The sequence below is a fragment of the Lithobates pipiens genome, unplaced genomic scaffold (assembly GCF_037356315.1).
Source record: "Lithobates pipiens isolate NorthernLeopardFrog02 unplaced genomic scaffold, aLitPip1_a1.2 Scaffold_8, whole genome shotgun sequence".
Lineage (NCBI taxonomy): Eukaryota > Metazoa > Chordata > Amphibia > Anura > Ranidae > Lithobates > Lithobates pipiens.
Window position 1 is genome coordinate 607,110,147 of NW_027507903.1, and position 23,738 is coordinate 607,133,884.

At 44.6% G+C, this 23,738-nt stretch overlaps 1 protein-coding gene across 4 annotated transcripts in view; it reads left to right on the top strand.

The window, feature by feature from the left end:
- Positions 1-23,738, top strand: part of PER1 (period circadian regulator 1) — a 93,354-nt gene that overhangs the window by 17,029 nt on the left and 52,587 nt on the right. The window contains exon 1 of one of the 4 annotated variants that reach the window (XM_077470610.1): positions 7,319-7,435. The exons of 2 other annotated variants lie outside the window; for them this stretch is intronic. The gene's annotated coding sequence lies outside the window, so the exon portion shown is untranslated. Of the gene's footprint in view, positions 1-7,318; positions 7,436-16,183; positions 16,319-23,738 lie in introns of those variants that run through there. One more of the 4 variants, XM_077470609.1, reaches the window with a different exon arrangement.

Genomic DNA, 23,738 nt, shown 5'->3' on the forward strand with positions numbered 1-23,738 from the left:
GCAGGCAATTTAAATGGTATCATGTATTTATTTAAATAAAAAAAAAATAAAATCGAGTCCCCCCCCAAAAAAAAAAAAATGTGGACCATACCCTTTAAATCTGGTGTGGATTTCAAGGTGGTACGTCACACAAAAGAAGAAAATGTGTGAAGTCCCCCTAGAAATCAGTACCAGATCCTTGAGGTAATGATTTTTAAGTCTCACCTCCCCTCTTGAAATGCATTGAAAACGCAGCAGTAATGCGTCAAAAATGCGTATGTGTATATATATATATATATTTATAGATAGATAGATATAGATAGATATAGATAGATATAGAGATAGATAGATAGATATGTAGAGATAGATAGATAGATAGATAGATAGATAGATAGATAGATAGATAGATAGATAGATAGATAGATATGTAGAGATAGATAGATAGATAGATAGATAGATAGATAGATAGATAGATAGATAGATAGATAGATATGTAGAGATAGATAGATAGATAGATAGATAGATAGATAGATAGATAGATAGATATGTAGAGATAGATAGATAGAGATATATCTATCTAATTAGATATAAATAATAATATTCATTTAATTATATCATTTTGCTTATCAACAGAAAGTGAGAGGAAATCTTCTAATGGGGACACCTGTTCCAGTAACCAATGGCATTTGTCTTAGCCCTTGTACACACGGTCGGACATTCCGACAACAAATTACGTCGGATTTTCTCCGAAAGTTGTGTTGCATACACACGGTTGGACAAAGTTGTCGGAAAATCCGATCGTTCAGAACGTGATGATGTTATTTCATTACGACTGGACTACGTTCAGGCTAGTAGCCAATAGCTTTGATGTAGGAATTTGATCTGAGCATGCGTGGCACTTTGTCCGATCGGAATTCTCTACACATGATCGGACTAAGTCCGATCGGATCATGTTGTCGGAAAGTTTTATAGCCCAGCTCTAAAACTTTGTCCGTCGGATATTCCGACGGAAACAGTCCGATGGAGCCCACACACTGTCGGATTATCCGACAACACGGTCCGATCGGACATTTTCCGTCGGAATCTCCGAACGTGTGTACAAGGGCTTAAGCCCAGCCATAGAAGGCTTTTAAAGCTGCACCCATGAACAATTTTAGGTACCGTGTGTTTGTCACCGATTCACAGGCATTCACAACATTCTTGTCACGTTTGGTATCTATTTACTCGATGCAATGCCATATTTTTATGTTTTACCCAAAAAATTGGGTAATGTATAATGTTTGTGCGCACTAACGATCATTTTTAGTGTATTTTTCCTGAAAATTTGGTTTCGATAAACAGTATTGCCAATATTGTGCATCATTTTATTCTCCAGGGTCTCTGCTTTAGAAAATATAAAATGTTTGGGAGTTCTAAGTCATTTTCTAGCAAAAAAAAAAACAATGCAGATTTTTTTTTTTTTTTTTTGGTGAAAAACATGAAAAATGTCAAAATTGCTCCCAGCAGCAAGCGGTTAGGGACCATCAAGGGGCAATATGTGAGCGTTTTGGGTTTAGGTTTGCTGTAAACGGCCATCAGAAGCGAGAACAGTTTGTGATGTTGTTGGATATGTGATTTATTTATATTTTTTTTGTAGTGAGAATTTAATGTCATGAATTGCGGGGTTGTCTTGTTCTCCTGTGGATGGTGAATGGTGCGGTATTTCACTTTTTTATTCTACACTTCGTGGATCACATATGACAGAATGAGTCACCCCATCCCCCGCACATACCCGCTTCCGGGGGGAGCTGTGTATTCAGACACTGGTATCCCTTATGAAATCCTGTTAATTACCCGAGCCGTGATATCAGTATCCACCCATTCCTCTATGTATGACTCTAATAACAGAACCTCATTATAGGGTTCCGGTATTTGGAGTGTGGAGGAACCAGACTGATGTCACAACCACCAGCCCTTCTCATGGGAAACCTTCTTTTTTTTATTTTTTTTATGGAAAACGATAATAGATGTGAGCCTACTTTAATTTTTTTAAAGTTTTTACCAGTTTTTTATCTATTTTATTTTAGTATATCAGCCTTTTCCATATTAAAGCAAATAGCCTGAACACTGGCAACCTGTGCAAGTACAGTTGCTCAGAGCTTAGTAAATGAGGTAAGGTTTCACTTTGCAAGGAAATAAAAAATAAAAAAAATCATTTTTGCTTGCACATGATTGGATTTGCCTTTAGTAAATCAACCCTATAGCTTCCTCTTGTTCAGCCCCTGGATTGCACAGGAGAAATCTAATAGGTTCCTCCCTTGCCATCTATTGTATTCTGACAGCCAGGACCTGCAGCTGCCAGAATACCCAAACAGTAACTGCATCTGATTGGAAAATTCAACCTCTGTTTATCCATCTAAACCAAAACACATGTACGATGAAAATATTCCCTTCCTTTAACTACCACCCTACCAGCCATTATACTAAAATGGCCAGTAGGGGGAGCAGTTATTTTGACAGGCCATTTAAAGTGGTTGTAAACCCTTACAACCAACTTTGATTAAGGCTTACCTGTAGGTCCAAGAAATATCTCCTAAACCTATACGGTTTAGGAGATATTTACCCGAAGACAGCCACCGCTGTAGACAGCGGCGCGCAGGCTCACTGGGCAGGCCGCAGATCGCTGCGATATGCCCCTCGTGTCGGCTCCTGTGCGCATGCGCTGGAGTGACATCATCGCGGCTCCAGCGAATCACAGCGCCGGGATACATGGCAGTGGCGAAGAGGAAGACGGAGGACCGCTTTGGGGGCTTTGTTCTCAGGTAAGTTATTCATACTAGCTCATTATGCCTTTGCCTTACAGGGTGTGTTTTTTGTTTGTTTTGTTTTTTTGCCTTTACTTCCTCTTTAAAAATGGGCTCTATGTTAGCCTTGGTGTGCCTGCCTATGTGCACGCAATGCTACTGCGCCTGCTGTCCTTGCACAGCGGAGATCATAGGCAAAAGGCACAGAGCCTATCAGAGCACCTCTGTGCCTCGTGATCACTGTTATTGCCAACCACAGCAAACATTGTCTTCAAGGGGATTTAAAGCGCTGCTGTCTGTGACTGCGTGAGGAAAGGAATGTCGATAACCGGCAAGTGTGTTTTACATCGTGATCAGCTGTGATTGAACACAGCTGATCATGTGTGGTAAAGGGCCGTGGGGATTGGCTCTGTACCCCGATCACAGAGCGCGCCGCAGCGAGCGTGCAAGGGGCGCGATCATGGGAGGAAGTCATATGCCCTCCCAGAACTGGCCGAACGCACTGTAGCTGCCATTTTGCTATAGCGTGGTCGGCAAGTGGTTAAATAAAAACCTAGTGGTTATTAGATACTACCAAAAGCAAGCTCTATCTGTCTCTGATATCAAAAAAATTGGGTATAGTGCTGCAAGACCTGTCAGCCAAACTATCACAGCAGTAAAAAAATGGCCTGGACAGATAGGGGGGTGTAACATGCTGGCATTTAGGGGGTTAAGCCATTTATCCCACCGCCTATGTATCGTCTGATTATTGGCTCCAATATCTCCAAATCTTTTGTTCCCGAATGTGTGATATTAGGGTGGATGTTTTCTTACCTCGGTCACGAATCCGGCATCTGTTCCCCCAGAAATCTCGGGATTCGGTATCTTCTAGAAAAGAGGAAGTCTTCCTAATATAGATCACTTGATCTATAAATACTGCTAATTACAGTTAAGGAAATGATGTTCCGCTCTTCATACTGACAAGTAAAGAAAACAAAGTGACGCGATTCTTCCAATACATATCCTGGAAGCTCTTGATACGAATTCTATTTTTTTAGCTGGTAGGAACCCATAAATATTCATTGACTTCCGGCTCACGCCTAAATTCTCACTGCTGGTTGCAGGAATTGGCAAAATATATTCATTCTGCGATAAATGTCAACCATAGAAGAAGGATGAACGGGCTCACAGTTTTCGGTTAAAATCTGCAGCCTTTATTCAGAATTCAAGCCGAGTATGGACCAACCGTTCATCTGACCAACATGCTGACTCCGGGTAGCCTTATTTCTCCTATCCCCATTAAAGTGACCTGCTTTGTAGCCCTTTAGAGCATAAGACACAAAAGAAACGCCAGATGATTAAAGTGGTCCAGTCGTTTTGATGACTCATAACATGATCACATAGAAAAGACAACACGCGTCGGGGGGGCAATGCTCTCCCTTTTCGTTAGGGCTTGGAATCATCATGAAGGCTTCAAGTGGTGGACCCCATGGAACAAGCCCCAGTTTGGTTGAAATGCATCGCTCTCTGACTGATCTGTAACTTATGTTGTGCTGCTTTTAATGGAATCAATAAATGTGAGATGTATACACTGCATGCAACTACTCCTTGCAATGAAGCCCTAGATAGCTCTGTGCTTGTGAAACAAGACCCAGTTGGGTCGAAACGCATTGCCATCTGATTGATCTGTAATGCCGTGTACACACGAGCAGAATGTCCGACAGAAAAAGTCAGACGGGAGCTTAACGTATTTTCCGATCGTGTGCATGCCCCATCAGACTTTTTAAGTCAAATTCTGATGGACCTAGAAATAGAACATGTTCTAAATTTTTCACACGGAACCAATTCCTATCGGGGAAAACCACTCGTCTGTAAGCTGTTCCGACATTCCAAAAGCGACGCATGCTCTGACGCAAGTACGAGACGGAAGCTATTGGCTACTGGCTATTGGACTTCCTTTTTCTAGTCCCGTCGTACGTGTTGTACGTCACCCCGTTATTGACGGTTGATCTTGATGGTTAGAATTTGGTGTGATCGTGTGTACGCAAGACAGCTTCATCAGAATTCCGTCGGAAAAACCTTCAGAGTTTATTCTGACGGGAAAACGGGTCGTGTGTACGCGGCATTACTTCTGTTGTGTTACTTTTTTTTAATGGAATCAATAAATGTGAAATCATAAAGCCCAGCATTAGCTCTGCACCTAACTATTCCTGCAGACTGAAGACCTAGAGAGCCCTGTCCTTGTAGAACAAGACCCAGTTTGGTTGAAACTCATTGTTCTCTGACTGGTTTGCAAATTTTGTTGTGTTGCTTTTAAAATAATCAACAAATTTAAAATAGGAAAGCCCAGTAATAGCACTGCACTTAACTATTCCTGCAAAGTGAAGAATTAGAGAGCCCTGTCCTTGTGGAACAAGAGCCAGTTGGGTCAAAACGCATGGTCGTCTGACTGATCTGTAACTTCTGTTGTGTTGCGTTTAATGGAAGCAGTACATTTGAAATAAGAAAGTCCAACATTAGCTCTGCACTTAACTAATCCTTCAGAATGAAAACCTAGAGGGCACTGTCCTCGTGGATAAAGACCGAGTTGGCTCAAAACACATCACCGTCTGACTGATCTGTAACTTCTGTTGTGTTGCTTTTAATGGAAAGCAATACATTTGAAATAGGAAAGCCCAACATTATCTCTGCACTTAACCACTCCTTTCGGAATGAAGACCTAGAAGACCACGTCCTTGTGGATCAAGACCCAGTTGGGTCAAAACACATCACCATCTGACTGATCTGTAACTTCTGTTGAGTTGCTTAACTAAGAAAGCCCAGCATTAGTTCTGCAATTAAATTCCTGCAGAGTGAAAACCTAGAGGGCCCTGTCTTTGTGGAACAAGACCCAGTTGGGTCAAAACACATCACCATCTGACTGATCTGTAACTTCTGTTGAGTTGCTTAACTAAGAAAGCCCAGCATTAGTTCTGCAATTAAATTCCTGCAGAGTGAAAACCTAGAGGGCCCTGTCTTTGTGGAACAAGACCTAGTTGGGTCAAAACACTTCGCTGTGTGACTGATTTGTATCGTCTGCTGTGTTACTTTTTATGGAGTCAACAAATTTGAAATAGGAAAGCCCAGTATTAGCTCTGCATTTAACTATTCTTGCAGAGTGAAGACCTAGAGAGCCCCGTCCTTGTGGAACAAGAGATAATTTGGTCAAAACGCATTGTCGCCTGACTGATTTGTATCATCTGTTGTGTTGCTTTTAATATAATCAATTACAAATTGGAAAGCCCAGCTTTAGCTCTGTACATAACATTTCCAGAGTGAAGACCTAGAGGGCTCTAGAGTTGCATTTAATGGAGTCAGTAGATTTGAAGTATCTGAAACAATAAACCCTCTATTGCTAAGTACGTAGAAGGTTGGTTGATTTCTGGGTGATGCCACACCGGACCTGACAGGGGTTTAGGAGAAGAGCCACCCATTGCAATTCAATAATTTCTACACTTTAAGTTACAAAGCTTCAATGGGGTGAGGCACCCAAATAAGCATATATGAGGTCTCTGAACTCATAGTCCTTCTCAGTGTTCAGAGCATTACAGCTTGGTCAAGGACCTGCACCAATCTGTAATTGGTTGATGAATGACTTGCACATAACTGAAGAGATCATCACTTCTCTCTTAGCCCTTGTACACACACGATCAGAGATTCCGTCGGAATGTGTCCGATCGGAGCGTTTTGACGGATATTCCAACTGTGTGTGGTCTGCATCGGACTGTTTCCGTCGGAATATCCGTCGGACCAAATTTTCCAACTTGCCGGAAATATTTTCTGCCAAAATGCTCCGATCGGACATACTCCGATCATGTGTAGAGAATTCCGATCGGACAAAGTGCCACGCATGCTCAGATCAAATTCCTAGACCAAAGCTATTGGCTACTAGCCTGAACGTAGTCCCGTCGTAACGAAATAACGTCATCACGTTCTGAACGATCGGATTTTCCGACAACTTCGTCCGACCGTGTGTATGCAACAGTTTGGGACAAAATCCGTCTGACAAAATCCGACGGACAAAATCCGACGGATTTGGTTGTCGGAATCTCTGATCGTGTGTACAAGGGCTTATTAGGATGTCTCTTATTGAAAACTTTAACAGAATTGTTCAAAGGGAGCAGGAAAGGAGGATAAAGAATTCAGCTTGAGCTATTGAATTCTCTAAACTCCGTGTTTACCCCAACAGTAACTGGAAACACGAAAAGGAGCAACCCATTGACTAGTACAAAAAAAAAAAAAGCAAAGTTATCATAATTTGATATTTACTGAACAACACTTTTTAAAACATATTTTTATTAAATGTAGAAATTCACTAAACATTCTTTTTAATATACCAGCAATTTTTATATGATCGATTTAATGAATAACCGCAATTTTTTAATATACAAGTTTCTATTTCTTCGATATTTTTTTACATTGACGTCAATGTTTCCTAATCCTCTGCTGGGATAATTGCTGTGTCATGGAAGAAATTGCAGATTTGCTCGTGGTTTATGGTCTCGAGGCGGCTTATTTTTGTTAAAGTAGTTGGCAGTATCTGAATGCACAGGGTCCTTTTTACGCAACGCAATCTATTTGAACGCTCAGAGCTCAACGAGATCCAGGACCAGCGAGAGTTCACCGCAATTTTTTGAGAATTTGCCTTCTCCACAGTGAGTTTCATTCAGTTTCACTCCTGGCTTATATCTGTAATGGCACCAGATAGATTGAACGAGAATATAAATAGATCAGACGTTTGTTCAGAAGTCAAAGAGACAAGCGGCCGCATTGGACTTTGGCCACAGGTCTCTTTATCTCTGCATGAAGCTTGTTCAGGAAAATATTTTGTGGTAGGCTTGTGTGTAAGCAAAAGATTAAACACTCAACAGATTTCTAAAGGTTAGCATTGTAGTGGATATGAGTGTTTTTCTCATTAGTGCTTGCTTTTGTCACCTGTTGCCAAGCTCTTCACACCTTGGTACAATGGGCACATATCCTGTTTGTTTTGGAGCAGGGGGTCTCCAAACTTTCTGAACAAAAACGCCAGCTTATTTCCAATCCAACACATTTTGGACAATTTCATGCTCCCAACTTTATGGGAACAGTTTGGGGATGGCCTCTTCCTGTTCCAACATGACTGCACACCATCCATAATGCATAGATGAGCGTGTTTGGTGTGAAGAAACTTGACTGGCCTGCACAAAGTCCTGACCTCAACCAGATAAAACACCTTTGGGGTGAATTAAAGTGGAGAATGCCAACCAGGCCTTCTTGTTCACATCAGGGCCTATCCTCACAAATTCACTTCTGGAAGAATGGTCAAACATTCCCATAGACACACTAAACCTTGTGGACAGCCTTCCCAGTTGAAGCTGTTATAACTGCAACGGTTGCTCCAAATCAATATTGAACCCTACGGACCAAGATTGGGATACCATTAAAGTTCATGTGAGCATAAAGGCAGGCATCCTAATAATTTTGCCAGTATAGTGTAGGTGTCAATGGGAGGAATGGCACCCTATCGTTGATGACAGTGGGAGGAATAGTGCCCTATTGGGGTGCTAGTGGGGGGGAATAGCACTCCATTGTTGGTGTCATTGGGTGGAATAGTGCCTCAACATTGGCGTCAGTGGGAGGAATAGAGTCCCATTGTTGGTGGCAGTGGGAGGAATAGTGGACTCCCTCCAGCAATACCTGCCCTTAATCCATTATTATATATGTGCTCCAACTTTGGAGACTCTCAAATTATAGAGCTAGGACTGCAGTACACTGGGTTTCCGGGATGCGGCCTCTGCAGCTTACGCACGTATTTGCAATTGTGTGCAAACTAAACCCCTTTGGTTTTAATGTGAACTGTTAGACGGGGCATTTCAGTCTGTTGCAGGCTGCCTGGTAAGTGAGCTGAGAATTTTTGTTGGTTGAGTGGGAGGAATAGTACCTCAACATTGGTGTCAGTGGGGGGAATAGCTCGTTGAGTGGGAGGAATAGTACTTCAACATTGGTGTCAGTGGGGGGAATAGCTCGTTGAGTGGGAGGAATAGTACTTCAACATTGGTGTCAATGGGGGGAATAACGCCCCACTGTTTTTTTTTCAATGGGAAAAATAGTGCCTTGTATCAGTGGGAGGAATAGTGCCCCAAGGGCCAGATAAAGGCAAGCAAAGGGCCGTATCTGGCCCAAAGGTCACAGTTTGGAGGCCACTGTTTTAGATTAATAATAAGCTAAATCTGACTTGCACACCTTGTTGAAAAACGGAATAAGAGTATACCATGTTAGTTACATAGTTGTAACTAACATGAGCAAAATGCAAGTCAAACATGAATACATTCAAGTTATAAACTAGGACATTCTTTCTTAATCAGGGTTCTGTGGAACGCTAGGGCTCCTTCAGAGTCTGCTAGGGGTTTCTCGACTAACCCCTAATGTAGCCAAAAACGTCTCCAGCTGTCTACCAGTCTCCTTTCCCAGTGACCACCAATGTAAGGAGTAGTCTTCTCCACCGATCACTAATGTAAAGGATATACTATTCACAACTGCCCACGGAAGGTCTCATTAGTCTCATTGGACACAAATGTAAAAGAGACCTTTCTTAACTGGCCATTAATTGGGGGACATTTTTCTACTGTCTACCAATGTAGGGTCTTCACCACTGATTATTAGTGTAAAGGACATACTACCTTCAATTGCCCACCATAGCTATCTATTGTCTCACTGACCAGAAATGTAAGAGAGAACCTTCCTCACTGACCATCAGTGGTGGTAGTAGGGGATTCATTATTTTACTGCTCCCCATTGTAAGGAGGAGTCTTCTTCACTGATCATTAATGTAAAGAACATACTTCCTCCAATGGTATTCCTTATCTCACTAACCACAAATTTAAGGGAGACCCTTCTTCCCTGGCCATCGATGGGGGGGACACTTTTCTACTGCCCACCAGCGTGTCTTCTTCACTGATCACTAATTTAAAGGACATAATTTCTCTAACTGTAAGGGAGACCCTTCTTTACTAAGGATCCATGTTGGGGACATATTGGTGGACGTACTGTTCCATGCGTTTGTGACTCGGCCTCCTAGTTTGGAAAATTAGCCTTTGCATGCATTGAAGGTCATCCTGTCAGATTAGTCTCTTATGCTGCGTACACACGACTGGACTTTTCAACACCAAAGGTGTGAATCCGCTGGACAATTCGATCGTGTGTGGGCTTCATCGGACCTTTGCTGTCCAAAAATCAGATGGACTTCAGAAATAGAACATGTTTAAATTTTTCTGCCGGACTCAGTTCCTATAGAGAAATCCGCTCGTCTGTAATGCTAGTCCGACAGATGAAAACCGTCGCTAGAGCAGCTATTGGCTACTGGCTATGAACTTCCTTATTCTAATCCGGCTGTACGTCATCACGTTCAAATCCGTCAGACTTTGGTGTGATTGTGTGTGGCCAAGTCCGTTCGTTCGGAAAGTCCGTCGGAACTCTGCCCAAAGTCCGTCGGGAAGACCGTCGGACCTAGTCCATCGAAAAGTGTGTACACGGCATTAGACACATTGGAAGATGAGTCTTCTTATGCATTTGGAGGGCATCGCCCATAATGTATTGAAGGGCAGCTTCTGAAATTAGTTGGGAGGCAACTCACTTTGATGTATTTGAGTTCCGCCTCCTTATTTTGAGGGATGAAGCTTCCAATGTATTAGAAGGTCAGTCTCATTGATGCTTTTGGAGGTTTGCCACCTATATGCATTGGAGGTCAGCCCCTTCAGTGCATTGGGAAGTCACTGTCCTCGATGTATTGAAGGTCAACTTCTGAAATTAATTGGGAGGCTAGCCTCCTTGATGTATTGAAGTTCAGCCTCCTTATATTAAGGGGTGAAGTTTCCCCTGCATTGAAAGGTCAGTCTCCTCAAGGCATGTGCAGGGTTGCCTCCTTTATATATTGGAGGTCAGCCCCTTCAGTGCATTGTAAAGTCACTGTCCTCAATGTATTGAAGGTCAGCTTCTGAAATTAATTGAGAGGCCAGCCTCCTTGATGCATTGGAGTTCAGCCTCCCTATATTGAGGGGTAAAGCTTCCCCTGCATTGGAAGGTCAGTCCTCCTCGAGTCATGTGTAGGGTTGCCTCCTTTATATATTGGAGGTCAGCCCTTCAGTACATTGTGAAGTCACCATCCATGATGTATTGGAGGTCAGCTTCTAACATTAATTGGGAGACCAGCCTTCTGGATGCATTGGAGTTCAGCCCCCTATATTGAGGTTAAACTTCCCCTGCATTGGAAGGTCAGTCTCCTTGATGCATTTGTAAGGTTGCTACCTTTATGTATTGGAGGTCAGCCCCTTCAGTGCATTGTGAAGTCACCATCCTTGATGTATTGGAGGTCAGCTTCTGAAATTAATTGAGAGGCCAGCCTCCTTGATGCATTGGAGTTCAGCCTCTCTATATTGGGGTGGGGGGGGGGGTAAAGCTTCCCCTGCATTGAAAGGTCAGCCTCCTCAATGAATTTGTAAGGTTGTCTCCTTTATGTATTGGAGGTCAGCCCATTCAGTACATTGTGAAGTCACCATCCTTGATGTATTGGAGGTCAGCTTCTGAAATTAATTGGGAGGCCAACTTCCTTGATGCATTGGTGTTCAGCCTCCCTATATTGAGGGGTAAAGCTTCCCCTGCATTGGAAGGTCAGTCCCCTTGATGCATTTGTAGGGGTGCCTCCTTCATGTATTGGAGGTCAGCCCCTTCAGTGCATTGTGAAGTCACCATCCTTGATGTATTGGAGGTCAGCTTCTGAAATTAAGTGGGAGGCCAGCCTCCTTGATGCATTGGTGTTCAGCCTCCCTATATTGAGGGGTAAAGCTTCCCCTGCATTGGAAGGTCAGTCCCCTTAATGCATTTGTAGGGGTGCTTCCTTCATGTAATGGAGGTCAGCCCCTTCAGTACATTGTGAAGTCACCATCCACGATGAATTGGAGGTCAGCTTCTGAAATTAAGTGAGGCCAGCCTCCTTGATGCATTGGAGTTCAGCCTCCCTATATTGAGGGGTAAAGCTTCCCCTGCATTGGAAGGTCAGTCCCCTTAATGCATTTGTAGGGGTGCTTCCTTCATGTATTGGAGGTCAGCCCCTTCAGTGCATTGTGAAGTTGCCATCCTTGATGCATTGGAAGTCAGCTTCTAGTTCTAACATTAATTGAGATGCCAGCCTCCTTGATATATTGAGGCCAGCCTCCCTATATTGGGCGAGGAGGCTTCTCATGCATTGGAAGGTCAGTCTCCCTACAGTATTGGAGGTCAGCTTCCTCAGTACAATGGGAGGTGGATGTCTCCGACACTTCGGAAGGTCATTTGCTTTGTTGCAAAGGAATATGGGCCTTAGCTGGCCTTTTCCTCCTCCTCCTCAGTGACGGCGAACCTTGGCACCCCAGATGTTCTGGAACTACATTTCCCATGATGCTCAACTACACTGCAGAGTGCATGAGCATCATGGGAAATGTAGTTCCAAAACATCTGGGGGTGCCAAGGTTCACCATCACTGTCATCACTGTCCTATGTAGTGACATTTGTGTGTTGCAGGAGGAACACAGACCTGTCTGAAGCCCCAGGAGGCCAGCAGCCTCTTTGGTGTAGTGAGGAGGCCACTCCTGATTGCATTAGTGAATATAATCTGTTTTGCCTGTAGGCCTGTCAGGTGGCTGCACTGAGGAGTTTTGTAACCCTCCAGGCCGAATGCCTCCAACATGTGCTAATGATGTAAACTCATATTATGACAAACTAAAAAAACAAAAAAAAAAGAAGAAATCTTCATAGAACAGCCGCAGTCGTTGGTCCGGCGATGCTGAAGAATCTCAGTATCTGCTGTCACACCGCACTGCACACTTTTACATAATTGCCTTTTATATAAGACGCTATCATGACACCGTGGGCCGCAGTGCCCTCTCGTTTATATAAGACCTGGTAACCTGATCAGATCAGCATACGGCTTGTGTGTGGGCTCTATTATGTTGGAGTCTGCCATGTCACCCGGGGGGATCCCAGAGATTTTCTCCTCCCCCGCAGTCGCTCTCCCCGCTTCAGCTCCGCAGCTTCTCCCTTTCTCTCTCCTGAAGCTTCTCTCACCACCTTCCATGATTGCTTTCCCTGGAACGCTATGTACTTGGCAGCGGCCCTGTCTGTCTCATGCTCTGGGTGTGTCTCTGATGAGGGTTTTTTTCTTTGTATTTGGCGAGAGAAGGGTTAAAGGAAAAAAAAGCAATTGATCTGCCTGCTGGCGGAAATTGTTGTTAAAGGGGAACTCCAGAACAAATCACTCTCTATATACCCTCCTGATTAGCAGCAGAATGCAAAAGCAACAGATCCCTTCTAATAGGGGGAGGCTGGGGAACTGCTAAACCGTCTACTAACTGCATTGTGTCTTGTCAGATAGTGGAGGAGGAAGCGGTGCTGGGTCAGTAATCTGTATATAAGGGGACAGTGTGAGTCTTGTCAGATAGGGGAGGAGGAAGCGATGCTGGGTCAGTAATCTGTATATAAGATGACAATGTGCGTCTTGTCAGATAGAGGAGGAGGAAGCGGTGCTGGATCAGTAATCTGTATATAAGGGGACAGTGTGCATCTTGTCAGATAGTGGAGGAGGAAGCAGTGCTGGATCAGTAATCTGTATATAAGATGACAGTATGCGTCTTGTCAGATAGGGGAGGAGGAAGAGGTGCTGGATCAGTAATCTGTATATAAGGGGACAGTGTGTGTCTTGTCAGTTAGAGGAGGAGAAAGCAGTGCTGGATCAGTAATTTGTATATAAGGAGACAGTGTGTGTCTTGTCAGTTAGAGGAGGAGAAAGCAGTGCTGGATCAGTAATCTGTATATAAGGGGACAGTGTGAGTCTTGTCAGATAGAGGAGAAGGAAGAGGTGCTGGGTCAGTAATCTATATATAAGGGGACAGTGTGTGTCTTGTCAGATAGAGGAGAAGGAAGCGGTGCTGGATCAGTAATCTGTATATAAGGGGACAGTGTGAGTCTTGTCAGATAGAGGAGAAGGAAGCGGTGCTGGATCAGTAATTTGTATATAAGGAGACAATGTGTGTCTTGTCAGATAGAGGAGAAGGAAGCAGTGCTGGATCAGTAATCTGTATATAAGGGGACAGTGTGTGTCTTGTCAGATAGGGGAGGAGGAAGAGGTGCTGGATCAGTAATCTGTATATAAGGGGACAGTGTGTGTCTTGTCAGATAGAGGAGGAGGAAGCGGTGCTGGATCAGTAATCTGTATATAAGGGGACAGTGTGAGTCTTGTCAGATAGAGGAGAAGGAAGCGGTGCTGGATCAGTAATTTGTATATAAGGAGACAATGTGTGTCTTGTCAGATAGAGGAGGAGGAAGCGGTGCTGGGTCAGTAATCTGTATATAAGGGGACAGTGTGTGTCTTGTCAGATAGAGGAGAAGGAAGCAGTGCGCTTTTCATTTCGTGCTTTTCAGTTTGCGCTTTTCATTTTGCGCTTTTCACTTAGTTTCTGAGCGGCCGTTCATCAACCAGCCATGTTGCGGAATCGGAGGAGATAACGTGTTATTTATTATTGGCCTTGGAGTTATCGCTTTGACCCAAGTCCAGTCTAGGAACAGGAGGAGGAGGAGGAGTTCTTGGACCAAAAATTGGTTGCTTTATTAAAGCGGGAGTCCGCCGGGACTCCGTTTTTTTTTTTTTTTTTAAAAGCCAGCAGCTACAAATACTGCAGCTGCTGACTTTTAAAATAGTGACACTTACCTGTCCAGCGCGCCCGCGATGTCGGCACCCGAAGCCGATCTCTAGATCGTCTGTCGGGTGCTGCCGCCGCCATCTTGGGTATGGGAATCAGGAAATGGAGCCTTTCGGCTTCATTTCCCGGTTCCCTACTGCGCATGCGCGAGTCGCGCTGAGCAATAAGGATGGTCCCCGCTGCCTCTGGGATCTGTGTGTTTCCCAGCAGGCAGCGGGGCACTTGCGGAAAGGGGCGGGCACTTGCGGAAAGGGGCGTAATCTACGCCCCTTTCCGCAGAGAGCTATCCCGGAAGTGGGTGCAGATACCTGTACTGTACAGGTATCTGCAACCTCCTCCCCCCTGAAAGGTGCCAATTGTGGCGCTGGAGGGGGGGAGGGTTCCAATGAGCGGAAGGTCCACTTTAGGGTGGACCTCCGCTTTAATCGTGACCAATTATGTCACATGCCTTTGCTGCGGGAGCTCCGGGAGAATAATCCAGATGATTTTCGGAATTATCTCCGGATGACAGACCCCTGCTTTCACCAACTCTTGGCATTGTTGACCCCCTATATTAAGAAGCAGGACACATGCATGAGGCTTTTATATTTTTTTTTGGTTTCTATAATGATTTGATTTGGTATATTTTCTATATTTTTGGATGCATAGAATGCACTTTTTGGTTAAGTTCTATTGGCAGAGAGCATGTCTAATTTTATTTGTTTTCTTTTTTTAATACGTATTTTTTATTTTTTTTATTGTGCATTAAAATAAGAAAACAAATGAAATAATAATTGTTTTCTTTTTTTAACACACAATAAAAAAAATTGTGTAGAATAATACTAATAATATTGGTGATGTGTTTTACTTCAAATGACAGTTTGGGAAAAAAAAAAAAAAAAAAAAAAAAAAAAATAGAATGTAAAATTGACAAGGGACACCAACATAGTTGTATCTTTGATCGTAAAAACTCCGGGATAATGGTGTTGTGGTAACTTGCCCAAATAATAATAATAATAATAAAAAAAAAAACATAATAATATTATTTTTGATATACGGTAACTAGAAAAAAAAAAAGCCTTTGAAAATTATTTTGCAATAACTCCATCAGTATCACCAGCAAAGCGGCTTCATTATTATCCCATTAAAGAAGAAGAGAATTGTGCGCTGCATTTCCAGATCTCATGGAATGTTAATTCTCCATTACGATCGCTGTTGTTTACAAGACCGACCGCCTCTGCTTCCGAGCATGCGCGTTTGTACTTTGGACTTTTGACCGATGGACTTGTGTACCCACGCTGGGAAAATCCGACAACAGACACTTGTCCGCGGCAAATTTTAAAACCTGTTTTAAACCGCCGAAAATCCGATCGTGTGTACGAGGCTCTGGAGTCTGCGATGCAGAAGAAGAAGAAGAAGTGCAGACAAGGACTCTCCTGCTTTCCTCTGGCTTGTCATCGGTCCCTGTACATGACAGGTGCAGCGTACCAGACGCACGCTCTGCGGTGATGTAATCGGGAGGTCGATCGGCACACCAACCCTCCGGCGTCCTCGCTTGCAGCCAGCGCGGGGTTAATCCATGTCCAATCCACGCTCCTCTATTTGCATGTTATGCAGGAGCTGCTCTCGGATTGGGCCGCTTCCAGGTTTCCAATCACAGAGCGGGGAGAGGCAGCACTGTTTTCCACGTGTGAGGGCGATTACCGCACGGGGGGGGGGGGGGCGGGGTCAGTGACATCACAGGGGCCGAGCACCTATAGGGAGGCAGAGAGGAGAGGATGGATGTTAGAGGGAGAGCGAGGAGACGAGGAACGCAGAACACAGGAGGAGGAGGAGGAGGAGACATACAAGGTGAGCTCCCATCTGGTCATTGTACTACACAGTGCACAATCAGATTGTATAGTGTATGATCAGCTTTAATCCTCTACTACTGGCTATACAATCTTATTGTACAATCACACGTGTGTGGTGAGCTTAGTGTAGATTGTCCAGTCTCCTTTAGATGTAGTACAAGGGCTTGCCTGATTTATATACAACTTGATTGGATAGGTAGAGCCTCTTAGTACATTGTTTTTGGTAGATGTATAGTGATTGTAATGTGTATGGTGACCCTTAGATCCACCATCGATTTATATAGTATAAGGGCCTGTCTGATTTGATACAACAGAACGAATTGTTCAGGTGTGTCCCCATATTAAAACCGTTTTCGGGTAAATCTGCTTTGTGTAAAGATTGTACAGCGATCGTAATGTGTATGGCGACCCTTAGATCCATCAAAGATTTATATAGTATAAGAACCTGTCTGCTTTGATACAATAGAACGAATTGTTCTGGTGTGTCACCATATTAAAACCGTTTTTGGGTAAATCTGCTTTGTGTAAAGATTGTAGGGCGACCTTAAAGTCTATGGTGACCCTTAGATCTACCATCGATTTATTTAGCATAATGGCCTGTCTGATTTGATGCAATAGAACAAATTGTTTAGGCGTGTCCCCATATTAAAACCGTTATTGGATAAATCTGATTTGTGTATAGATTGTACGGCGATCGTAATGTGTATGGCGACCCTTAGATCTATCATCGATTTTTTTTTTGTAGAGGGGTCTGTCTGATTTGATGCAATAGAACAAATTGTTTAAGTGTGTCCCCATATTAAAACCGTTTTGGGTAAATCTGAAGGAGATAAGATGGTACAATCAGATTGGATCGTGTATGATCAGCCTTAATCCTCTGCTATTGGTTACAAAAACTGTACAATCTCCTTCAGGCTTACCAGCAAGCCTGTCTGCTTGGATGATCATTTGATTGGCTAGAGTAGGTGGGTCGTCATAGTTTTTGGTAGATCTATGGTTGATTGTATAGTGATTGTAATGTGTATGGCGACCCTTAGATCCACCATCGATTTATATTAAAACCGTTTTGGGTAAATCTCAAGGAGATAAAATGGTACTATCAGATTGGATCGTGTATGATCAGCCTTAATCCTCTGCTATTGGTTACAAAAACTGTACAATCTACTTCAAACTTTCCAGCAATCCTGTCTGATTGGATGAAAATTTGATTGGCTAGAGTAGGTGGGTCTTCATAGTTTTTGGTAGATCTATGGTTGATTGTATAGTGATTGTAATGTGTATGGTGACCCTTAGATTCACCATCAATTTATATAGCATAAGGACCTGTCTGATTTGATGCAATAAAACAAATTGTTTAGGTGTGTCCCCATATTAAAACCGTTTTTTGGGTAAATCGGATTTATGTAAAGATTTTACAGTGATTGTAATGTGTATGGTGACCCTTAGATCTACCATCAGTTGTATAATATAAGGGCCTGTCTGATTTGATGCAATGGAATGAGTTGTTTTAGGTGTATCTCCATGTTAAAACAGTTTTGGGTCAGTCTGGAAGAGAGAAGATTGTACAATCAGATTGTATCATGTATGATTAGCCTCTACTACTGGCCATGAAGTCTGTACAATCTCCTTTAGCTCTACCAACAGGTATGTAGTATAACGTCCTGCCTTGTTGGATATAAATCGATTGGGTAGGGTAGGTAGGTCCTCATATTGCATAGTTTTGGTAGATGTCAGATTGCTTGTACAGAGATTGTACAAGATTGTAATGTGTATATTCTGACCCTTAGATCTACCACCCACATTCTATAATATAAGTGCCTGTCTGATTTGACACAATGGGATGAGTTGTTAGTGTGTGCCCCCTGTTTTTTAAAATGATTTTGGTAAAGTCCGAAGGATCTTGTATAAAGATTGTACAGTCAGATTGTATTGTGTATGGCCAGTTTAGGATGTAATGAGGACAACCCTGAGAAAATCGATTCAGGTAGTATCCAATTGGGTGGTCCCTTGCACTACATAGTTGTATAATCAGATTTTATAGTAAATGGTAAGCTTTACCTACTGAGTACTTTACCCCTGCAGTTCTGGGGGGGGGATTATGGGTTGGCGGGCCCTTTTCAAAGGTATTTTTTTTTTTAATACCGGAGTTTGGTTTTAAATTTAAAAAACGGCTTTTTTTTCATCCTCTGTTGCCAATGCTGCTGATCTCCTGCTGCCTCTTTGCAGCTACTTCATACCTCCATTTACTTGCACTATGGTGGCACGGCGGGTTCCCTGATTGGTGGTGACCACAGTGGACCATGCCTGTGCAATGGGCGTCAGGAACAGCTGCTTGTAGTCTCCACCAAAAGCCATGTGACAGGGTGACACCTGATAGGTGATGGGACACCTGATGGGACCTGGTATCTGCCTCTTGCAGTCCCCTGTACAGCAGGGCTGGAGTGTAAGAGGAGGAAGAAGCAGCACAAGAAGCCAATCAGTGCATGTGCCGACATAAAGCATGCTGATAGGAGGAGAGAACAGAGTGACAGAAACACCAGCTCATCGTTGTGCTGCTTATACTTTCACTGTCCAGTTACAGGCCGGGGGCTCGTCCGGGATGACCTAGTCTCAGATGAAGTGGGTTGACCGATGTTGCCCATCAGTGCAAGTACCTGGATGGGACCTGGTATCCGCCTCTTGCAGTCCCCTGTACAGCATAGTTGGAATGTGAGAGGCAGAAGCAGCACAAGAAGCCAATCAGTGCATGTGATGACATAAAGCATGCTGATAGGAGGAGAGAACAGAGTGACAGAAACACCAGCTCATCGTTGTGCTGCTTCTCCTTTCACTGTCCAGTAACAGGTTGGGGGCTCGTCCGGGATGACCTAGCTTCAGAGTAAGTGTAAGGAATAATGCTGGCCATCAGACTGAGGGCATCTAGTGGCAGAAAAAAGTACTGCAGGGGGAAATCTCTTAATGAAAGGTGTGCAATACATTGGGGGAGAGTGAGATGTGTAAAACATGGGAGGAGAGAGCAATACATGGGAGACAGCCAGAGCCTGAGTTTCCTTTGTGTAATTTCCACTGACCATTAAATGAGTTTGGTGTCTGCTGGATGCCGTCAGGGCATTGGTGGGTAGAACTGTCTGTTCACCAATCAGAAAGCAGGATATTCCTTAGGTGGCTGTCCGCACTCTGGCACGGAGCAGATCCTGAGATGTTGATAAAATGATTCCCACAGGTAAATCCTCCACTGAACGCTGCCCGGAAAAGCCCATTAACGAACGCCTTAACGAGCCGACCTACCGGTGATTTTTCCCACCCAGCTGCCAACTAGATGCTCTGAGGCACGGAGACGATGATTGGCGTGTGTCTGCTAAGGCTATTGCAGTCATTAAATGGCCTGTTATCCTGCTGGCACACACCGCGTAGCTGGCACTCCGTGATGGTTAAACGGGGAAATCTGTAGCTAATTATGGTGGCTCATACATGGCCTGTATTTTACCATTAACGAGACACAGAGCTTCTAACTTCATTTTTCACTCTACCTGTTTTTCGGTTTGGTAACTCGTGACATGAGAGGGACACCCCTCTTTGAACCCCATTTTTCATGATCTCTTCATTCTGGTATCATAATACTTGATGTGAAAAATGGGCTCTCGCATTTCTTAACTGATTTTTCCACCTTTCAGTACAATAAATCTTGACTTGATTTTCATGGACTAAGGTCCATATCCATAGGGAGGATAGTTCAGGTGATTGTAGGAGTTTACCTGAAGGTGGAGAGGCAGTGGAGGGTCCTGATGATGGTGAGTAGTAGGCCAGACAGCTGTTGGGCATGCCGGAGGCTGTGCAGAGACACAGGGGCTCATGGGGAATCATATAGGGGGACAGGGGTACTTTGGAAACACAGGGGTGGACTGGAGACACAGGTGCACTGGGGACACGGGGATGCACTGGTCACTGGAGACACAGAAGTGCACAGGGGTTCATCAGGATTGATGGAGACATAGGAGTCACTGAAGACACAGGAGTGCACAGGGGTCACCAGGATTGCTGGAGACACAGGAGTCACTGAAGACACAGGAGTGCACAGGGGTCACCAGGATTGCTGGAGACACAGGAGTCACTGAAGACACAGGGGTGCACAGGGGTCACCAGGATTTCTGGAGACACAGGAGTCACTGGAGTTACCAGGATTGCTGGAGACACAGGGGTCACTGAAGACACAGGAGTGCACAGGGGTCACCAGGATTGCTGGAGACACAGAAGTCACTGAAGACACAGGAGTGCACAGGGGTCACCAGGATTGCTGGAGACACAGAAGTCACTGAAGACACAGGAGTGCACAGGGGTCACCAGGATTGCTGGAGACACAGAAGTCACTGAAGACACAGGAGTGCACAGGGGTCACCAGGATTGCTGTAGACACAGGAGTCACTGGAGTTACCAGGATTACTGGAGACACAGAATTCACTGAAGACACAGGAGTGCACAGGGGTCACCAGGATTGCTGTAGACACAGGACTCACTGGAGTTACCAGGATTGCTGGAGACACAGAAGTCACTGAAGACACAGGAGTGCACAGGGGTCACCAGCATTGCTGGAGACACAGGAGTCACTGAAGACACAGGAATGCACTGTGGTCACCAGAGTTGCTGGAGACACAGGAGTCACTTAAGACACAGAAGAACACAGGAGGAACAAGGGTAACTGGAGACACAGGAGTCACTGAAGACACAGGAGTGCACAGGGGTCAACAGAATTGCTGGAGACACAGGAGTCACTGAAGATACAGGAATGCACTGTGGTCACCAGAGTTGCTGGAGACACAGGAGTCACTGGAGACACAGAAGAACACAGGAGGAACAAGGGTAACTGGAGACACGGGAGTCACTGAAGACACAGGAGTGCACAGGGGTCACCAGGATTGCTGGAGACACAAGAGTCACTGAAGACACAGGAATGCACCTTGGTCACCAGAGGTGCTGGAGACACAGGAGTCACTAGAGACACATAAGAACACAGGAGGAACAAGGGTAACTGGAGACACAGGAGTCACTGGGGGCACAGAAGCACGCAGTCATCATAGTGTACCTGAAGTTGAAGAGGCAGCAGGGGGTTCTGGCGATGGAGCACCTTGGAGACAAAGGGGTGCACTGGAGACACAGGGATGCACTGGTCACTGGAGACAAAGAAGTGCACAGGGGTCAACAGGGTTGCTAGTGACAAAGGAGTCACAGAAGACACAGGTGCACACAGGGGTCACCAGGGTTGCTGGAGACATAGGAGCGCACAGGGGTCACCAAGGCTGCTTGAAACACAGGAGAACACAGGGGTAACCTGGGTTTCTGGAGACACAGGAGTCAGTGGAGTCACAGGAGCGCACAGGGGTCACCAGAGTTGCTGGAGACATAGGAGTGCACAGGGGTCACCACAAACTTGCTCATCCATGTTTTTGTGTACTGGTGTGCAGTCATGTTGGAACAAGAAGGGGCCATTCCCAAACTGTTCCCACAAAGTTGGGAGCATGAAATTGTCCAAAATGTCTTGGTATGGTGATACCTTAAGTGTTCCCTTCACTGGAACTAAGGGGCCAAACCCGACACTTGAAAAACAACCCCACACCATAATCCCCCATCCGCCAAATGATTTGGATTGCATTTGCACCCGCTTCCCGGAAGAGCTGGATCACGTACAGTGTATATATATATGTTTTTTTTTATTGATTTCATAACTATCAGTTGTTGTTTTTCTTACATCTGCCTATAATTAGCTTAACAATGTTTTTTCTAAGAGGCTTTTATTATTCTTGGTTGCGAGTATTTTTTTTCTTTTTGCTCTACCCTTCCAATTTCTTCTTTTGTTTCTGATCTGCATTGATGACACACAGAATTCTTCATATATACATAATGTTATATGATACAGATTACTTTCTGTGTCATTGGAATGCTTGTGATGACATAAGCAGTCAGTAATAACAAGATTACATCATATAAGTGTAATAGTGTATAGAAAGTCAGGGAGGGAAGTTCTCCACCCCTAAGACTCCTGGTAATAGATAGAGGTTTCACTAAAGCTGTCCATACACTATACCAGGGGTCTCCAAATTTCAAAGCAAAGGGCTTCAGTGAAAGGAATAGTACCCCCCCCCCATCATTGGTGTCAGTGGGAGGAATAGTGCCTCATCATTGGTGTCAGTGGGAGGAATAGTGCCCCATCATTGGTGTCAGTGGGAGGAATAGTGCCCCATTGTTGGTGTCAGTGGAAGGAATAGTGCCCCATCATTGGTGTCAGTGGGAGGAATAGTGCCCCATCATTGGTGTCAGTGGGAGGAATAGTAGCCCATCATTGGTGTCAGTGGGAGGAATAGTGCCCCATCATTGGTGTCAGTGGATGGAATAGTTTCCCATCATTGGTGTCAGTGGATGGAATAGTGAAGATATTTGGCAGCACACCATGGAGCGACACAGATAGCGTCCAAACGGGTGATTTATTGCATGATCACAACACAAGGATGGTGCAGCGTTTCAGAGCCATGCAGGGCCCCTTTGTCGGGCATGTGATGAATGGAATAGTACCCCATCGTTGGTGTCAGTGGGAGGAATAGTGCCTCATCGTTGGTGTCAGTGGGAGGAATAGTACCCCATCATTGGTGTCAGTGGGAGGAATAGTGCCCCATCGTTGGTGTCAGTGGGAGGAATAGTGCCCCATCATTGGTGTCAGTGGGAGTAATAGTACCCCATCATTGGTGTCATTGGAAGGAATAGTGGCCCATCATTGTTGTCAGTGGGAGGAATAGTACCCCATCGTTGGTGTCAGTGGGAGGAATAGTGCCTCATCGTTGGTGTCAGTGGGAGGAATAGTGCCCCATCATTGGTGCCAGTGGGAGGAATAGTGCCCCATCATTGGTGTCAGTGGGAGGAATAGTGGCCCATCGTTGGTGTCAGTGGGAGGAATAGTGGCCCATCATTGGTGTCAGTGGAAGGAATAGTGGCCCATCATTGGTGTCAGTGGGAGGAATAGTGGCCCATCGTTGGTGTCAGTGGGAGGAATAGTGCCCCATCATTGGTGTCAGTGGATGGAATAGTTTCCCATCATTGGTGTCAGTGGATGGAATAGTTTCCCATCATTGGTGTCAATGGATGGAATAGTGAAGATATTTGGCAGCACACCATGGAGCGACACAGATAGCGTCCAAACGGGTGATTTATTGCATGATCACAACACAAGGATGGTGCAGCGTTTCAGAGCCACGCAGGGCCCCTTTGTCAGGCATGTGATGAATGGAATAGTACCCCATCGTTGGTGTCAGTGGGAGGAATAGTGCCTCATCGTTGGTGTCAGTGGGAGGAATAGTGCCCCATCATTGGTGTCAGTGGGAGTAATAGTACCCCATCATTGGTGTCATTGGAAGGAATAGTGGCCCATCGTT